This window comes from Crotalus tigris, unplaced genomic scaffold (genome assembly GCF_016545835.1).
Source record: "Crotalus tigris isolate CLP2741 ecotype Arizona unplaced genomic scaffold, ASM1654583v1 scf7180000023769.33618, whole genome shotgun sequence".
In the NCBI taxonomy this organism is placed as follows: domain Eukaryota; kingdom Metazoa; phylum Chordata; class Lepidosauria; order Squamata; family Viperidae; genus Crotalus; species Crotalus tigris.
Genome location: NW_024100172.1, coordinates 4,509 through 23,108, shown reverse-complemented (window position 1 = coordinate 23,108; position 18,600 = coordinate 4,509). Strand labels below are relative to the sequence as shown.

The 18,600-nt window shown below is 47.8% G+C and overlaps 1 long non-coding RNA gene across 6 annotated transcripts; it reads right to left on the bottom strand.

The window, feature by feature from the left end:
• Positions 1–259: 259 nt before the first annotated feature.
• LOC120298181 lies at positions 260–16,004 on the bottom strand. Of its 6 annotated transcripts, XR_005553981.1 has the most exons (4): positions 7,140–7,154; positions 3,946–4,119; positions 1,076–1,286; positions 260–496 (listed from the first exon to the last, which is right to left on the bottom strand). It is a non-coding gene; the product is annotated as an uncharacterized LOC120298181 (long non-coding RNA). The 6 variants fall into 6 exon arrangements; XR_005553983.1 differs by lacking the exons at positions 3,946–4,119; positions 7,140–7,154 and adding an exon at positions 15,941–16,004; XR_005553984.1 differs by lacking the exons at positions 3,946–4,119; positions 7,140–7,154 and adding an exon at positions 15,577–15,612.
• Between the last annotated feature and the right edge of the window lie 2,596 nt (positions 16,005–18,600).

Below are 18,600 nucleotides of genomic sequence, written 5' to 3'. Positions count from 1 at the left end.
GCTTTGACTAAACTCAGTTTTATACGTGTTTGCTTATTATGTATATTCCTTTATCAAAGGTGTACTCTGAGTGCCCCTAGGAGTCAGCAACCTGCGGCTCTGTAGCCGCATATGGCTCTTTGAGCCTTCCCCTGCGGCTCCCAGCCTCCTCTGCCATTTGCAGAAGAGAGAGAGGCACTTGTGCTTCCCCCCTCCTCTCTCTCTCTCTCTCTCTCTCTCTCTCTCTCTCTCTCTCTCTCTCTCTCTCTCTGTGTGTGTGTGTAAAAAAGAGAGTGGACTCACAGTGTTCTCCGACGAGCTAAAAAGCTTACTGGATGGCACTCCTCCTTTTGCTGCGTCTCTGCAGGAAGCAGGAAGGGCAGGAGAGAGCTAGCTAGCCCAGCTATGCTGACTCAGGAATTCTGGGAGTAGAAGTCCATGAGTCATAAAAGATGTTTTCGGTTGTAAATGGGTCCAAGTGGCTCTTCGAGTGTTTTGGGTTACCTACTCCTAGGGCCTAAGAAAAAAGCACTGAGTTGTAGGAATCATAACAAATCACCAGAATTCTTGATCGGTTTAATTTCCTGCTTTTACCAGCTGGTCTTGGGGTGAAGAGAATCAAATCCTGCCACAAGACCTCCCAGTTGCTATTGGCACAGCCTTCTCAAAACAACACAACTCCATATTTTGAGCTGGAGCACAGGCTTGAACCAGAGGAGCCGGTCAAATTTCCCCCGAACCCTGAATTAACCACAAAACAACGGCTAAAAGGAGAATAGTTTCTCCTTTCTGTTATGTTTTTCCTTCTAAACAGTAGAAGAAAATACAGTGAGCAATTGCTTTGGGAGATCAACAATAACAACAATAGAGTTGGAAGGTCTTGTAGTCCAGCAGGAAAGCCTATAGTACCACTTCAGACAAATGGTTGTCAAGTCTCTTCTTAAAAACCTGAGGCCCTACTCTTTCCTTGCCCAAAAGAGGGCAAAAAAGTCAGGCTTTCCCAAGATATGAAAGACTATGTTGTTATTTTAGGGGCAAAGTCATCAGAACGCAGCCTTAGGCAGGAATAGCAGCCACACAAGGAAATCAACCTTACCTGCCAACTTCCAGTCACACATGCGCAGTAGTCCTCCACTGTCTTACACACCGACCTCCCCGGGATGGCCAACTTCCTGTCCGTTTCTGTGGCCGTCCTTCCACTTCCATTCAGAACGACCTTCTCGGCATGGCCGACTTCCTGTCCCTAAGCAGGCGGCTGGATGCCGGTACGAGAGACTAGGAGGCTGGGTCTCTTTGTGCCCTTTCCACTTCAGAGGGAGAAAAACAAGAGGCCAAATTGGGAACATAGAGATACAGTTCATATGTTGGAAACATAAATTTCAGGGATTCTTTCTCAGGCTTAGTTGCCCCATCTGCATTTGTAAAATGGCCCTGGGCCCCGTTTTACAGCCGGAGAGGGCAAGACAGGTTCAGGGAACAGAACAGTCGGGATTTTGAGGTTATTCTTTTGCATCTGTATTATTAGAAGCCTTGATATTAATAATTATAGAGCAGGGCTTTTCAACCAGTGGTATGTGTACCACTTGTGGTACTTTGCCACATGGCCTGTAGACCGTGATTGCAAGTCAAGTGTAGTAGGGGAGGGGAATGAGCCTATCGTGGCTTATTAATATTAATAAGGTTTTAATAATAAAGAATAATCATCATCTTAAAACGCCATTAAAGAGGTTTATTTATTTTTGTGGCTGCAGTATCTGATTTGACAGAGTTTTCTGTCCCTTGGCTATAGGATGGAGGCCATTAAAAAAAGCCTACCATTGACTCCAAGCTAAAGCTATGAGACGGGAAAGTGTGCCCTCTTCTGGTCAAAAACGGGTATTGTGGCCACCAAAAGAAATAAACCTTTTTAATGGCATTTTAAATTCTCTATCTTTATTAACAGTATTAACACCTTATTAATAGGGCCAGGGGAGGCCCGTTTGCTGCAACGCAGGCGCGGAAGAAGAAATCTGCTTCAAAAGCCTTAAATCTAGTTAAGGAGGACTATGATGCCCTATTAATATTAATAAGGTTTTAATAATAAAGAATAACCTTAAAATGCCATTGAAAAGTTTTTTTTTAATTTTTATTTTTAACCAACAAAACAGAACAAAGCAAAATATAACACACATACACATACAATATATACTCCTTTTTTTTACAGCAATTACGTAACGGTAATCTAATATTTACATTTCCCCCTTATTCTTCTTTAGAATATTTGTCCTTATAGCCCCATTATTTCTTATTTACATTTTTCTTCCTACATGTTCTACTTCTTACTAAGAATAATTCATATTATTATACATTATTATAGACATATTTTCACTTTTGACCTTTATTTATTCTCCTCTATTGAAAAGTTTTTTAATGGCTCCTCTACCTGCTTCAATCACAGGATGGCACTGTTTTTTGACGCTTAATACCATTCAATAACTTCAATAGATAAATAATAATAATCTTAAAATCATATTAAAAGGATTTATTTCCTTTTGTGACTGCTATTCCTTCTTTAACCGTAGGACTCAATTCTTCCCAGAGGGCTTGACCGCTTTAGTCTCAATAAATAACTTCCCCTCTCCCAGGAAACAGGCGATGGGAGCATAAGGGGGCCTCCTGTGGACTTTCCTCACTGTTTTTAAATATCCCTAGGCTACACCCAACCTAAGCAAAGCAGCTACCAACAGAATAAGAGACGTGGAGTTCCAGCTAGAACTTAACAGAATCTCTCTCTGCAGCAAGAAAATGGATTAAATGGGGTGTGTGGGGACCAGCAAGGTATCTGAAAGACCTGAGCTTTCCTAAGAGAGGAATCCTACCTCCTGCTATTTCCCACCAAAACTGCAATATTTAGAGGAGCGGGGGTAATCGCAACCTCCCACCGTGTTTCCCACTGCCTCTTGCGGTTTTTACTGGGCTCCCAACCTTCCTCCAGTTCCATCCCCGTCTTTTTAAAAGGAAAAGCCTTAATCTCACTGAAGCTGGCAAAAAAGGGGGGGAAAAATCCTCAAGAACAACTTATCTGTTTTCCCCCAGTTCCTTCTTAACAGCCACAGAAAGGGGGGGGGTCACCCATTTGGCAGAGGGAGCGTGACCTCCTTTCTCCACTGCCTTTTCCAAAAAGGCTGAAGCTTTCATCCGGCAGGCGTCCCCACCCTTCCTCCCCACCCTTCCTCCTGGCCGCTACATCAGTCGATGCAGCTGTGACTGGGGGAAGTTAGCAAAATTGCAAGCCGGACTCGGCCAGGCGGACATCTTAGGGGAGAGGACCAAACGAGTGGCCGGGGAGGAGGCGGGGGAGGGGGAAGGTGGGGATCCCCCGCTAACTAGGTAACAGAGAAAGCCGGTATCTTTCTGGAATCAGGAAATGCGGGGATGGCTCGGCTCACCTGAGGCAGTAGCAGGCTTCCTTTTTTCCTTCCTGAGGCCTCGCCGGTAGACGTGCGCTCCGTCAACGTAGTGCAGAAAAGAGCACGGGAAAAAGCAGGGAACGGACAGGAAGTTGGGGACGGCCTCGGGGTAAGGACAGGAACTCGGCCGTACTGGGAACGTCGTCGTCGGTGGTCATGCTACGGGACGGAAAACTGTGCCCTCCTGTGGTCAAAACCGGGTACTGCGGTCGCCGAAAAAAATAAAGCTTTTAAATGGGATTTCAAGGCTATTTATTTTTCCCCCGTCTTTATTAGTAACCTCTTGTTAAGATTAATAGGGCGACGGGAGGCCCTTTTGCCATTTTCAAAGGTTTATTTCTTTCGGTGGCTGCTATACCCGGCTAGGCCACGGGAGGGCACTGTTTTCCCTCCCTTAGCGAGAGCGGCATTGAGGCCGTGGAAAAGGCCTACGGTGGCCTCGATGGTAAATGCTATGGGACGGGTATTGCGGCCGCCGAGGGAAATAAGCCTTTTGAACGGGGTTTTCAAGGCTTACCTCGTTGATCGGACGTGGAGTCCGCCCTGCCCAGAAGGTCCCCGGAAGAAAAGGAAGTGGAAGGACGATTAAGAAGGACGGACCGGACGTCGGCCATATTGGAAAGGTCGCGTTTCAAAGCCCCTGGAGGACGGCGAAATTGAGCGGACAGGAAGTCGGACATATTGAGGAGGTCTACCGGAAAGGAAGGGGGGGAACATTGAGAACGAAGGGACGGAAGTCGTTTACCGCAGCACCTGGGGGACGGCCGACGCCGACGGACAGGAAGCCCGCCGTCCAGAGAGGGCCTCTCGCAGATTACTCGTCAAGAAGCAGCCGGCCGACATGCGCAGGAGGCCGAGGGAAGCGGCCCGTCCCTTTCGGAGGAGCATAGAGTGGCGATCCTTTGGCTGACGCTCTGCGCTTTGGGGCTTAGCTTCTCGGTGTCCCGATCCTGGGCAAGTGGCCTACGACGGCCTCCCTGGTAACGCTATGGGACGGGAAACACTGCCCTCCTGTGGTCAAAAACGGGTACTGCTGCCGCCCAAAGAAATAAATGCTTTTGAATAGCATTTGAAGCTTATTCTTCTCTATTTTTATTCTTAACGCCTTATTATTAATATTAACGTGGCGACGGGGGGCCCGGTCGGTGCGACACGGGCGCAGAAGAAATCCTGGTTCCAATCTTAAACCGAGTTAAGGCCTATCGTGGCTTATTCATATTAATAAGTTTTAATAATCAAGAATAATCATCTTAAAGAGGTTTATTTATTTTTCTGGCCGCAGTATCTGATTTGACCAGTTTTCCGTCCCTTAGCAGGGCTGGCTCAGGAATTCTGGGAGTTGAAGTCCACCAGTCATCAAAGAGCCAAGGTTGCCTACCCCTGCCTTAGCTATAGGGTGGAGGCCATCCTAGGATGGACTCCAAGCCAAAGCTATGGGACAGAAAACTGTGCCCTCCCGGGGTCAAAAATGGGTATTGCGGCCACCCAAAGAAATAAACCTTTTTAATGGCATTTTAAAATGACCGTATTCTCTATCTTTATTAACGGTATTAACACCTTATTAATAGACGAAGGTCTACAAAGTTAGATGGACGGCGAACAAATTAATAAACGCCATTAGTTGCAACGTCTCACGTCTCATCCCTTTTACCCCTCCTTTAAATGATAAACCTAGAAGGGAACGATAGGTTATATACTTTTTCAAAATAAACTACATTTATTTTTATATTGATCTTCCCTAATAAAAATACACAATATTTCAAATAGATATTTGATATTGCGCTTCTATTGATACATAGGTATCTCTAAGAAATATAGTTTAGAAACACCAAACCTAAATACAAACCTACATACGTACGATCTCCTTAAAGAAAAGGAAGGGCAGGACAAACAAAACTATTCTTGAATAAAAACATCTGGGTTTGCTTGAAAGGGGCGAGCGGGGTGCACTTTTAGGAGCAACCTCTTAAGGTGTAACACAGGGAAGTGCGACACGACTGGATCATGGAGAAAGCTAGGGAGTTCCAGAAAAACATCTACTTCTGCTTCATTGACTACGCTAAAGCCTTTCATTGTGTGGATCACAACAAATTGTGGCAAGTTCTTAAAGAGATGGGAATACCAGACCGTCTTATTTGTCTCTTGAGAAACCTATATGCGGCTCAAGAAGCAACAGTGAGAACTGGACACGGAACCACGGATGGGCTCAAAATTGGAAAAGGAGTCCGGCAAGGCTGTATGCTGTCGCCCTGCCTATTTAACTTATATGCAGAGCACATCATGAGAAAGACAGGGCTAGATGAAACAAAAGTTGGAATTAAGATTGCCGGGAGAAATCTCAACAACCTAAGATATGCAGATGATACCACTCTAAGGGCAGAAAGTGAAGAGGAACTAAGGAGCCTCTTGATGCGGGTGAAGAAAGAGAGTGCAAAAGTTGGCTTGAAACTCAACATTAAGAAAACCAAAATCATGGCATCCGGCCCACTCAATTCCTGGCAAAGAGATGGGGAAGAAATGGAGGTAGTGACAGATTTTATTTTTCTGGGCTCCAAGATCACCTCAGATGGGGACTGCAGCCAAGAAATTAAAAGACGCTTGCTCCTGGGGAGGAAAGCTATGGCAAATCTAGACAGCATTACTAAAAAGCAGAGACATCACCCTGCCAACAAAAGTGCGTATAGTCCAGGCCATGGTTTGCCCAGTTGCAATGTATGGCTGTGAAAGTTGGACCATAAGAAAGGCTGAGCGCCAAAGAATGGAGGCCTTTGGACTATGGTGCTGGAGAAGACTCTTGCGAGTCCCTTGGACTGCAAGGCGTTCAAACCGGTCAGTCCTAGAAGAGGTCAACCCCGACTGCTCTTTAGAAGGCCAGATCCTGAAGTTGAAACTCAAATACTTTGGCCACCTAATGAGAAGGAAGGACTCACTGGAGAAGCGCCTAATGCTGGGGAAGATTGAGGGCAATAGAAGAAGGGGACGACAGAGGACGAGGTGGTTGGATGGAATCACTCAAGCAGTAGGTGTGAACTTAAATGGACTCCAGAAGATGGTAGAGGACAGGAAGACCTGGAGGAACATTGTCCACGGGGTCGCGATGGGTCGGACACGACTTCGCAATTAACGACAACAACAAAAGAAATAAACCTTTTTAATGGCATTTTAAAATGACGGTATTCTCTATCTTTATTAACGGTATTAACACCTTATTGATAGGGCCAGGGGAGGCCCGTTTGCTGCAACGCAGGCGCGGAAGAAGAAATCTGCTTCAAAAGTTTGCTAAGCTCATAGATGTTCAATTCCTAATCCTTCGTTCTTTGCTCTAACCGAGAATAAAATAAATTCTTAAACCTAGTTAAGAAAGCCTAGGATGGCCTAATATTAATAATATTAATATTGTACGAGTCGTACAAAGAACATACGGACTGCTATCCAATTTGGAGTTTATTTTATTCTTGGTTAGAGCAAAGAATGAAGCAAAGAACTGCCAAGCTCTGCTAGTGGGAAGGCCCTTGGAGAGCTTCCTCCCTCTATTTCCCACCAAAACTGCAATATTGAGAGGAGCGGTGGCCATCGCAACCTCCCATCCTGTTTCCCGCTTCCTCTTGGGGTTTTTACTGGGCTCCCAACCTTACTCCATTTCCATCCCTGTCTCTTTAAAAGGAAAAGCCTTAACCCCACTGAAAGTGGCAAAAAAAAGGGGAAACTTACCTGTTTCCCCCCCCCCAGTTCCTTCTTAACAGCCACAGCAAGGGGTGGGGGGTCACCCGTCGGGCAGAGGCTCTAGGCTGGAAATCCAGGGAGCGTGACCTCCTTTCTCCACTGCCTTTTCCAAAAAGGCCGAAGCTTTCAGCCGGCAGGCGTCCCCACCCTTCCTCCTGGCCGCTACATCAGTCGATGCAGCTGTGACTGGGGGAAAGTTAGCAAAATTGCAAGCCGGACTCTGCAAAGACCCGGGTCTCCTGCTGCCCCCAGAGAGACCTGCTTTTCCTTTCTCTTACCTCTGGGCGGTGGCTGGGCTGTTTACGGCAACCTGGAGAGGAAAGGAAGGAATCTCCTACCCTTCCTAAGCCTGACTTGTTTCGGACGAAGGTCTACAAAGTTAGATGGACGGGGAACAAAATAATAAAAGCCATTAGTTGCAGCTTCTCACGTCTCATCCCTTTTACCCCTCCTTTAAATGATAAACCTAGAAGGGAACGATAGAACGATATACACATTTTCAAAATAAACTGCATTTATTTTTATATTGATCGTTTCTTAATAAAAATGCACACAATTTCAAATAGAGATTTGATGTTGCACCTATATTAATACATAGGGATCTCTAAGAAATATAGTTTAGAAACATTAAGCCTAAATACAAACCTACATACCTACGATCTCCTTAAAAAAATAGCAGGGCAGGACAAACAAAACTATTCTTGAATAAAAACACCTGGATTTGCTTGAAGGGGGCGAGCGGGGTGCACTTTCAGGAGGAGCAACCTCTTAAGGGGTAACACAGGGAAGCGCGATACGACTGGTTCTTCTACACCCGGGACTCGGGCGCTGGGAAAACACCATTCAACGGCTGCCTTGCTTGGCAGCCTTCGAGGAGACCCCCGAGACGGGTCGGAACCCCCTTCCCGACCCGGACGCCAAAAAGCCTGGAGCGTGTCCCGCCGGCCCCGCCTCTAAAAAGGAGCTTAAAAAGCAGGGGACCGTGCTGCGAACGGACAGGAAGTTGGGGACGAATTCGCCGGATGGACAGGAACTCGGCCGTACTGGGAACGTCGTCGTCGGTGGTCACGCTACGGGACGGAAAACTGTGCCCTCCTGTGGTCAAAAACGGGTACTGCGGTCGCCGAAAAAAATAAAGCTTTTAAATGGGATTTTAAGGCTATTTATTTCCCCCCCGTCTTTATTAGTAACCTCTTCTTAATATTAATAGGGCGACGGGAGGCCCTTTTGCCATTTTCAAAGGTTTATTTCTTTCGGTGGCTGCTATACCCGGCTTGGCCACGGGAGGGCACTGTTTTCCCCTCCCTTAGCGATAGCGGCATTGAGGCCGTGGAAAAGGCCTACGGTGGCCTCGATGGTAAATGCTATGGGACCGGGTATTGCGGCCGCCGAGGGAAATAAGCCTCTCGAATGGGGTTTTCAAGGCTTACCTCGTTGATCGGACGTGGAGTCCGCCCTGCCCAGAAGGTCCCCGGAAAAAAAGGAAGTGGAAGGATGATCAAGAAGGACGGACCGGAAGGCGGCCATATTGGGAAGGTCGCATGTCAAAGACCCCGGGGGACGGCGAACTTGAGCGGACAGGAAGACGGCCATATTGAGGAGGTCTACCCGAAAGGAAGTAGGGGGGGAAGATTAACAACGAAAGGGACGGAAGTCGTTTACCGCAGCACCCGGGGGACGGCCGACACCGACGGACAGGAAGCCCGCCGTCCAGAGAAGGCCTCTCGCAGATTACTCGTCAAGAACCAGCCGGCCGACATGCGCAGAAGGCCGAGGGAAGCGGCCCGTCCCTTTCGGAGGAGCATAGAGTGGCGACCCTTTGGCTGACGCTCTGCGCTTTGGGGCTTAGCTTCTCGGTGTCCCGATCCTGGGCAAGTGGCCTACGACGGCCTCCCCGTTAACGCTATGGGACGGGAAACACTGCCCTCCTGTGGTCAAAAACGGGTACTGCCGCCGCCCAAAGAAATAAACGCTTTTGAATAGCATTTGAAGCTTATTCTTCTCTATTTTTATTCTTAACGCCTTATTATTAATATTAACGTGGCGACGGGGGGGCCCGGTCGGTGCGACACGGGCGCAGAAGAAATCCTGGTTCCAATCTTAAACCGAGTTAAGGCCTATCGTGGCTTATTCGTATTAATAAGGTTTTAATCATCAAGAATAATCATCTTAAAGAGGTTTATTTATTTTTCTGGCCGCAGTATCTGATTTGACCAGTTTTCCGTGCCTTAGCAGGGCTGGCTCAGGAAGTCTGGGAGTTGAAGTCCACCAGTCATCAAAGAGCCAAGGTTGCCCCCTCAAAGTCAGGCATTTTTGTCTGAACATTTAACTGAAATTTAAGTGGCCCAGACTCACCCAGCCGGCTTTCATGCCTAAGGCAGGACGAGAATTCAGAGTCTCCTAGTCTCCAGCTTGGAGTGCTTTTATTTTTTTTAATTTTAAATTTGCTTCCCCACCACGTTCTGGAAGTTGAAGTCCACAGGGTAGTTGCCGAGGCTGACAAACATGCTCTACCTCATCTCCAAGTCAGCACAGGTCCTTCCCAGGCTGGTGACTTGGACAACTTCAGTTTGCCTTTTCCAGGGTTGGATTCAGTTTCAAGGTTTTATAGTCACCATGATAATCATGGGCTTCTCACAGGCCCCCAACTTATATGCAGAGCACATCATGAGAAAGACAGGGCTAGATGAAACAACAGTTGGAATTAAGATTGCCGGGAGAAATATCAACAACCTAAGATATGCAGATGATGCCACTCTAAGGGCAGAAAGTGAAGAGGAACTAAGGAGCCTCTTGATGCGGGTGAAGAAAGAGAGTGCAAAAGTTGGCTTGAAACTCAACATTAAGAAAACCAAAATCATGGCATCCGGCCCACTCAATTCCTGGCAAAGAGATGGGGAAGAAATGGAGGTGGTGACAGATTTTATTTTTCTGGGCTCCAAGATCACCTCAGATGGGGACTGCAGCCAAGAAATTAAAAGACGCTTGCTCCTGGGAAGGAAAGCTATGGCAAATCTAGAAAGCGTACTAAAAAGCAGAGACATCACCCTGCCAACAAAAGTGCGTACAGTCCAGGCCATGGTTTGCCCAGTTGCAATGTATGGCTGTGAAAGTTGGACCATAAGAAAGGCTGAGCGCCAAAGAATGGAGGCCTTTGGACTATGGTGCTGGAGAAGACTCCTGCGAGTCCCTTGGACTGCAAGGCGTTCAAACCGGTCAGTCCTAGAAGAGGTCAACCCCGGCTGCTCTTTAGAAGGCCAGATCCTGAAGTTGAAACTCAAATACTTTGGCCACCTAATGAGAAGGAAGGACTCACTGGAGAAGCGCCTAATGCTGGGAAAGATTGAGGGCAATAGAAGAAGGGGACGACAGAGAACGAGGTGGTTGGATGGAATCACTCAAGCAGTAGGTGTGAACTTAAATGGACTCCAGAAGATGGTAGAGGACAGGAAGACCTGGAGGAACATTGTCCATGGGGCCGCGATGGGTCGGACACGACTTCGCAATGAACAACAACAACAACAAAAGAAATAAACCTTTTTAATGGCCTTTTAAAATGACGGTATTCTCTATCTTTATTAACGGTATTAACACCTTATTAATAGGGCCAGGGGAGGCCCGTTTGCTGCAACGCAGGCGCGGAAGAAGAAATCTGCTTCAAAAGTTTGCTAAGCTCACAGATGTTCAATTCCTAATCCTTCATTCTTTGCTCTAACCGAGAATAAAATAAATTCTTAAACCTAGTTAAGAAAGCCTAGGATGGCCTAATATTAATATTGTACGAGTCGTACAAAGAACATACGGACTGCTATCCAATTTGGAGTTTATTTTATTCTTGGTTAGAGCAAAGAATGAAGCAAAGAACTGACAAGCTCTGCTAGTGGGAAGGCTGTCCCTCGCGCTATTTCCCACCAAAACTGCAATATTGAGAGGAGCGGTGGCCATCGCAACCTCCCACCCTGTTTCCCGCTTCCTCTTGGGGTTTTTACTGGGCTCCCAACCTTACTCCATTTCCATCCCTGTCTCTTTAAAAGGAAAAGCCTTAACCTCACTGAAAGTGGCAAAAAAAGGGGAAACTTACCTGTTTCCCCCCCCCCAGTTCCTTCTTAACAGCCACAGGAAGGGGGGGGGTCACCCATCCGGCGGAGGCTCTAGGCTGGAAATCCAGGGAGCGTGACCTCCTTTCTCCACTGCCTCTTCCCAAAAGGCTGAAGCTTTCAGCCGGCAGGCGTCCCCACCCTTCCTCCTGGCCGCTACATCAGTCCATGCAGCTGTGACTGGGGGAAGTTAGCAAAATTGCAAGCCGGACTCTGCAAAGACCCGGGTCTCCTGCTGCCCCCAGAGAGACCTGCTTTTCCGTTCTCTTACCTGGAGAGGAAAGGAAGGAATCTCCTACCCTTCCTAACCCTGACTTGTTTTGGACGAAGGTCTACAAAGTTAGATGGACGGCGAACAAAATAGTAAAAGCCATTAGTTGCAGCTTCTCACGTCTCATCCCTTTTATCCATCCTTTAAATGATAAACCTAGAAGGGAACGATAGGTTATACACATTTTCAAAATAAACTGCATTTATTTTTATATTGATCGTTTCTTAATAAAAATGCACACAATTTCAAATAGAGATTTGATACTGCACCTATGTTAATACATAGGGATCTCTAAGAAATATAGTTTAGAAACATCAAACCTAAATACAAACCTACATACGTACGATCTCCTTAAAGAAATAGCAGGGCGGGACAAACAAAACTATTCTTGAATAAAAACACCTGGATTTGCTTGAAGGGGGCGAGCGGGGTGCACTTTCAGGAGGAGCAACCTCTTAAGGGGTAACACAGGGAAGCGCGATACGACTGGTTCTTCTACACCCGGGACTCGGGCGCTGGGAAAACACCATTCAACGGCTGCCTTGCTTGGCAGCCTTCGAGGAGACCCCCGAGACGGGTCGGAACCCCCTTCCCGACCCGGACGCCAAAAAGCCTGGAGCGTGTCCCGCCGGCCCCGCCTCTAAAAAGGAGCTTAAAAAGCAGGGGACCGTGCTGCGAACGGACAGGAAGTTGGGGACGAATTCGCCGGATGGACAGGAACTCGGCCGTACTGGGAACGTCGTCGTCGGTGGTCACGCTACGGGACGGAAAACTGTGCCCTCCTGTGGTCAAAAACGGGTACTGCGGTCGCCGAAAAAAATAAAGCTTTTAAATGGGATTTTAAGGCTATTTATTTCCCCCCCGTCTTTATTAGTAACCTCTTCTTAATATTAATAGGGCGACGGGAGGCCCTTTTGCCATTTTCAAAGGTTTATTTCTTTCGGTGGCTGCTATACCCGGCTTGGCCACGGGAGGGCACTGTTTTCCCCTCCCTTAGCGATAGCGGCATTGAGGCCGTGGAAAAGGCCTACGGTGGCCTCGATGGTAAATGCTATGGGACCGGGTATTGCGGCCGCCGAGGGAAATAAGCCTCTCGAATGGGGTTTTCAAGGCTTACCTCGTTGATCGGACGTGGAGTCCGCCCTGCCCAGAAGGTCCCCGGAAAAAAAGGAAGTGGAAGGATGATCAAGAAGGACGGACCGGAAGGCGGCCATATTGGGAAGGTCGCATGTCAAAGACCCCGGGGGACGGCGAATTTGAGCGGACAGGAAGACGGCCATATTGAGGAGGTCTACCCGAAAGGAAGTAGGGGGGGAAGATTAACAACGAAAGGGACGGAAGTCGTTTACCGCAGCACCTGGGGGACGGCCGACACCGACGGACAGGAAGCCCGCCGTCCAGAGAGGGCCTCTCGCAGATTACTCGTCAAGAACCAGCCGGCCGACATGCGCAGAAGGCCGAGGGAAGCGGCCCGTCCCTTTCGGAGGAGCATAGAGTGGCGACCCTTTGGCTGACGCTCTGCGCTTTGGGGCTTAGCTTCTCGGTGTCCCGATCCTGGGCAAGTGGCCTACGACGGCCTCCCCGTTAACGCTATGGGACGGGAAACACTGCCCTCCTGTGGTCAAAAACGGGTACTGCCGCCGCCCAAAGAAATAAACGCTTTTGAATAGCATTTGAAGCTTATTCTTCTCTATTTTTATTCTTAACGCCTTATTATTAATATTAACGTGGCGACGGGGGGGCCCGGTCGGTGCGACACGGGCGCAGAAGAAATCCTGGTTCCAATCTTAAACCGAGTTAAGGCCTATCGTGGCTTATTCGTATTAATAAGGTTTTAATCATCAAGAATAATCATCTTAAAGAGGTTTATTTATTTTTCTGGCCGCAGTATCTGATTTGACCAGTTTTCCGTGCCTTAGCAGGGCTGGCTCAGGAAGTCTGGGAGTTGAAGTCCACCAGTCATCAAAGAGCCAAGGTTGCCCCCTCAAAGTCAGGCATTTTTGTCTGAACATTTAACTGAAATTTAAGTGGCCCAGACTCACCCAGCCGGCTTTCATGCCTAAGGCAGGACGAGAATTCAGAGTCTCCTAGTCTCCAGCTTGGAGTGCTTTTATTTTTTTTAATTTTAAATTTGCTTCTCCACCACGTTCTGGAAGTTGAAGTCCACAGGGTAGTTGCCGAGGCTGACAAACATGCTCTACCTCATCTCCAAGTCAGCACAGGTCCTTCCCAGGCTGGTGACTTGGACAACTTCAGTTTGCCTTTTCCAGGGTTGGATTCAGTTTCAAGGTTTTATAGTCACCATGATAATCATGGGCTTCTCACAGGCCCCCAACTTATATGCAGAGCACATCATGAGAAAGACAGGGCTAGATGAAACAACAGTTGGAATTAAGATTGCCGGGAGAAATATCAACAACCTAAGATATGCAGATGATGCCACTCTAAGGGCAGAAAGTGAAGAGGAACTAAGGAGCCTCTTGATGCGGGTGAAGAAAGAGAGTGCAAAAGTTGGCTTGAAACTCAACATTAAGAAAACCAAAATCATGGCATCCGGCCCACTCAATTCCTGGCAAAGAGATGGGGAAGAAATGGAGGTAGTGACAGATTTTATTTTTCTGGGCTCCAAGATCACCTCAGATGGGGACTGCAGCCAAGAAATTAAAAGACGCTTGCTCCTGGGAAGGAAAGCTATGGCAAATCTAGACAGCGTACTAAAAAGCAGAGACATCACCCTGCCAACAAAAGTGCGTATAGTCCAGGCCATGGTTTGCCCAGTTGCAATGTATGGCTGTGAAAGTTGGACCATAAGAAAGGCTGAGCGCCAAAGAATGGAGGCCTTTGGACTATGGTGCTGGAGAAGACTCCTGCGAGTCCCTTGGACTGCAAGGCGTTCAAACCGGTCAGTCCTAGAAGAGGTCAACCCCGGCTGCTCTTTAGAAGGCCAGATCCTGAAGTTGAAACTCAAATACTTTGGCCACCTAATGAGAAGGAAGGACTCACTGGAGAAGCGCCTAATGCTGGGAAAGATTGAGGGCAATAGAAGAAGGGGACGACAGAGAACGAGGTGGTTGGATGGAATCACTCAAGCAGTAGGTGTGAACTTAAATGGACTCCAGAAGATGGTAGAGGACAGGAAGACCTGGAGGAACATTGTCCATGGGGCCGCGATGGGTCGGACACGACTTCGCAATGAACAACAACAACAACAAAAGAAATAAACCTTTTTAATGGCCTTTTAAAATGACGGTATTCTCTATCTTTATTAACGGTATTAACACCTTATTAATAGGGCCAGGGGAGGCCCGTTTGCTGCAACGCAGGCGCGGAAGAAGAAATCTGCTTCAAAAGTTTGCTAAGCTCACAGATGTTCAATTCCTAATCCTTCATTCTTTGCTCTAACCGAGAATAAAATAAATTCTTAAACCTAGTTAAGAAAGCCTAGGATGGCCTAATATTAATATTGTACGAGTCGTACAAAGAACATACGGACTGCTATCCAATTTGGAGTTTATTTTATTCTTGGTTAGAGCAAAGAATGAAGCAAAGAACTGACAAGCTCTGCTAGTGGGAAGGCTGTCCCTCGCGCTATTTCCCACCAAAACTGCAATATTGAGAGGAGCGGTGGCCATCGCAACCTCCCACCCTGTTTCCCGCTTCCTCTTGGGGTTTTTACTGGGCTCCCAACCTTACTCCATTTCCATCCCTGTCTCTTTAAAAGGAAAAGCCTTAACCTCACTGAAAGTGGCAAAAAAAAGGGGAAACTTACCTGTTTCCCCCCCCCCAGTTCCTTCTTAACAGCCACAGGAAGGGGGGGGGGTCACCCATCCGGCGGAGGCTCTAGGCTGGAAATCCAGGGAGCGTGACCTCCTTTCTCCACTGCCTCTTCCCAAAAGGCTGAAGCTTTCAGCCGGCAGGCGTCCCCACCCTTCCTCCTGGCCGCTACATCAGTCCCTGCAGCTGTGACTGGGGGACGTTAGCAAAATTGCAAGCCGGACTCTGCAAAGACCCGGGTCTCCTGCTGCCCCCAGAGAGACCTGCTTTTCCTTTCTCTTACCTCTGGGCGGTGGGTGGGCTGTTTACGGCAACCTGGGGAGGAAAGGAAGGAATCTCCTACCCTGCCTAACCCTGACTTGTTTTGGACGAAGGTCTACAAAGTTAGATGGACGGCGAACAAAATAATAAAAGCCATTAGGTGCAGCTTCTCACGTCTCATCCCTTTTATCCATCCTTTAAATGATAAACCTAGAAGGGAACGATAGGTTATACACATTTTCAAAATAAACTGCATTTATTTTTATATTGATCGTTTCTTAATAAAAATGCACACAATTTCAAATAGAGATTTGATACTGCACCTATGTTAATACATAGGGATCTCTAAGAAATATAGTTTAGAAACATCAAACCTAAATACAAACCTACATACGTACGATCTCCTTAAAGAAATAGCAGGGCAGGACAAACAAAACTATTCTTGAATAAAAACCCCTGGATTTGCTTGAAGGGGGCGAGCGGGGTGCACTTTTAGGAGGAGCAACCTCTTAAGGGGTAACACAGGGAAGCGCGATACGACTGGTTCTTCTACACCCGGGACTCGGGCGCTGGGAAAACAGGGCGCTGGGAAAACACCATTCAACGGCTGCCTTGCTTGGCAGCCTTCGAGGAGACCCCCGAGACGGGTCGGAACCCCCTTCCCGACCCGGACGCCAAAAAGCCTGGAGCGTGTCCCGCCGGCCCCGCCTCTAAAAAGGAGCTTAAAAAGCAGGGGACCGTGCTGCGAACGGACAGGAAGTTGGGGACGAATTCGCCGGATGGACAGGAACTCGGCCGTACTGGGAACGTCGTCGTCGGTGGTCACGCTACGGGACGGAAAACTGTGCCCTCCTGTGGTCAAAAACGGGTACTGCGGTCGCCGAAAAAATAAAGCTTTTAAATGGGATTTTAAGGCTATTTATTTCCCCCCCGTCTTTATTAGTAACCTCTTCTTAATATTAATAGGGCGACGGGAGGCCCTTTTGCCATTTTCAAAGGTTTATTTCTTTCGGTGGCTGCTATACCCGGCTTGGCCACGGGAGGGCACTGTTTTCCCCTCCCTTAGCGATAGCGGCATTGAGGCCGTGGAAAAGGCCTACGGTGGCCTCGATGGTAAATGCTATGGGACCGGGTATTGCGGCCGCCGAGGGAAATAAGCCTCTCGAATGGGGTTTTCAAGGCTTACCTCGTTGATCGGACGTGGAGTCCGCCCTGCCCAGAAGGTCCCCGGAAAAAAAGGAAGTGGACGGATGATCAAGAAGGACTGCTCAACATCTGTACCAGTACTTGTGGTTTTAGTTTGACTAAAAAACATATTTTTTTGATAATTACATTTCCATTTAATATATTTATGTTTAAAATTTTAAGTGTATCTGCCTTGGAAGATTAGTTTCAGGATTTGTATTCAAACACTGTTTATATTCAGAGCTCACAGTGCAAAACACTCCTAAATGACTTCTACAACCACAACTCTCGCTCACCATAATTGATGTAGTGTGGCTGACGGTGTTATGTCAAGCATGCTGCAACTGATCAAAGTTCACTCTCGTTCTCAACCGCATCTATCGATCTCTCTGTATGCGACACAATCGTGAAGCGGGACGCGTGGTGAGGGGGAAGACGCCATATTGGGGGGGGGGAGGAGGTCACTGAAAGCCGCGAAAGGAAGTAGGCGGGAAGATTAACACGGAAGGAATGAAAGTCGTTTACCGCAGCACCTGGGGGACGGCCGACACCGACGGACGGGAAGCCCGCCGTCCAGAGAGGGCCTCTCGCAGATTACTCGTGAAAAACCAGCCGGCCGACATGCGCAGAAGGCCGAGGGAAGCGGCCCGTCCCTTTCGGAGGAGCATAGAGTGGCAACCCTTTGGCTGACGCTCTGCGTTTTGGGGCTTAGCTTCTCGGTGTCCCGATCCTGGGCAAGTGGCCTACGACGGCCTCCACGTTAACGCTATGGGACGGGAAACACTGCCCTCCTGTGGTCAAAAACGGGTACTGCCGCCGCCCAAAGAAATAAACGCTTTTGAATAGCATTTGAAGCTTATTCTTCTCTATTTTTATTCTTAACGCCTTATTATTAATATTAACGTGGCGACGGGGGGGGGGGGCGGTCGGTGCGACACGGGCGCAGAAGAAATCCTGGTTCCAATCGTAACCGCGTTCAGGCCTATCGTGTGCTTATTCGTATTAATAAGGTTTTAATCATCAAGAATAATCATCTTAAAGAGGTTTATTTATTGTTCTGGCCGCAGTATCTGATTTGACCAGTTTTCCGTGCCTTAGCAGGGCTGGCTCAGGAAGTCTGGGAGTTGAAGTCCACCAGTCATCAAAGAGCCAAGGTTGCCCCCTCAAAGTCAGGCATTTTTGTCTGAACATTTAACTGAAATTTAAGTGGCCCAGACTCACCCAGCCGGCTTTCATGCCTAAGGCAGGACGAGAATTCAGAGTCTCCTAGTCTCCAGCTTGGAGTGCTTTTATTTTTTTTAATTTTAAATGTGCTTCTCCACCACGTTCTGGAAGTTGAAGTCCACAGGGTAGTTGCCGAGGCTGACAAACATGCTCTACCTCATCTCCAAGTCAGCACAGGTCCTTCCCAGGCTGGTGACTTGGACAACTTCAGTTTGCCTTTTCCAGGGTTGGATTCAGTTTCAAGGTTTTATAGTCACCATGATAATCATTGGCTTCTCACAGGCCCCCAACTTATATGCAGAGCACATCATGAGAAAGACAGGGCTAGATGAAACAACAGTTGGAATTAAGATTGCCGGGAGAAATATCAACAACCTAAGATATGCAGATGATGCCACTCTCAGGGCAGAAAGTGAAGAGGAACTAAGGAGCCTCTTGATGCGGGTGAAGAAAGAGAGTGCAAAAGTTGGCTTGAAACTCAACATTAAGAAAACCAAAATCATGGCATCCGGCCCACTCAATTCCTGGCAAAGAGATGGGGAAGAACTGGAGGTGGTGACAGATTTTATTTTTCTGGGCTCCAAGATCACCTCAGATGGGGACTGCAGCCAAGAAATTAAAAGACGCTTGCTCCTGG